We start from the raw sequence: 1213 nt of genomic DNA, 5'->3' as shown, positions 1-1213 counted from the left end.
TTGGAGCTGCAACTACAGTGTCTGTCTGTCTGCCTGGCAGTTATATGTGACATCACAGCCTTGATGACATCATCACGGAATGTTTCTCTGTGTATGCTAGATGTAAACAACTTTTGCTCCATTCACACATGGTAAATGTAAAGCCTTATATGTGCACTCACCGGCCAAGGTGCTTACAACACGCAGGGTGGTATGAAAAGTCTGCTACGCACCCTGGGGGGGGGGTGCATTTTTTGGAAAGGCACCTGGGGTGCAGCTACGCACCCTGTGGGGGGTTGTATTTTTTGGAAACACACTTGGGGTGCAGCTGCGCACCCTGTTGGGGGGAGGTGTATTTTTCGGAAAGGCACTTGGGGTGCAGTGGTGCACCATATGGCGGTTTATTTTTTTGGAAACGCACTTGGGGTGCAGCTGCGCACCCTGGGGGAGGGGGTTGTATTTTTTGGAAAGGAACTTGGGTTGCAGCTGTGCAACCGGTGGGGATTTAATTTTTTGGAAAGGCACTTGGGGTGCAGTGGTGCACCAAATGGCGGTTTATTTTTTAGAAACGCACTTGGGGTGCAGCTGAGCACCCTGTGGGGGGTGTATTTTTTGGAAAGGCACTTGGGGGCAGCTGCGCACCCTGTGGGGGGTGTATTTTTTGGAAAGGCACTTGGGGTGCAGCTGTGCACCATATGGCGGTTTATTTTTTGAGAATGCATTCGGGGTGCAGCTGTGCACCCTGTGGGGGGGTGACTAATGTCGGATTTTTGGAAACGCACTCGGGAGGGCACTGAACCTGGAAGTACTGCAGTACAAGGTCAAGGCCTGGAGAGGACAGAGCACGGTCTTTTTCCGTCTCACTGTTCTAAAAATCCATCTCATGTACATATATACAGTATATATATATATATATATATATATATATATATATATATATATATACTACACCTCTGGTCTAAGCCAAAAGGCTATAAGGGAGCGGCCTCTGAGGGGACGCCACAAAAGCCAATCAGACAACACATGGCATACATGTCTCAGTTTGGCGGCGGCTTTACCATGGACAACATAGAAGCATTTATCTCTCTCTGTCACTATCTGTCTATCTGTCTGTCTGTCTGTCTGTCTGTCTATCTATCTATCTATCTATCTATCTATCTATCTATCTATCTATCTATCTATCTAACAGCAGAACGGAGTGCACTCACAGGAACAGGTGCTCGGAGTGCCAGCA

General features: G+C 47.9%; 1 non-coding gene across 1 annotated transcript; it reads right to left on the bottom strand.

Annotated features, from left to right (window-relative positions):
* Positions 1–762: 762 nt before the first annotated feature.
* LOC138780001 (U2 spliceosomal RNA) lies at positions 763–961 on the bottom strand. Its single transcript, XR_011361224.1, has one exon. It is a non-coding gene; the product is annotated as a U2 spliceosomal RNA (small nuclear RNA).
* Positions 962–1213: the final 252 nt, after the last annotated feature.

This window comes from Dendropsophus ebraccatus, unplaced genomic scaffold (assembly GCF_027789765.1).
Source record: "Dendropsophus ebraccatus isolate aDenEbr1 unplaced genomic scaffold, aDenEbr1.pat pat_scaffold_801_ctg1, whole genome shotgun sequence".
Classification (NCBI taxonomy): Eukaryota; Metazoa; Chordata; class Amphibia; order Anura; family Hylidae; genus Dendropsophus; species Dendropsophus ebraccatus.
Note: the sequence above shows the minus strand (reverse complement) of the source record. Positions and strands in the feature narration are given on the sequence as shown.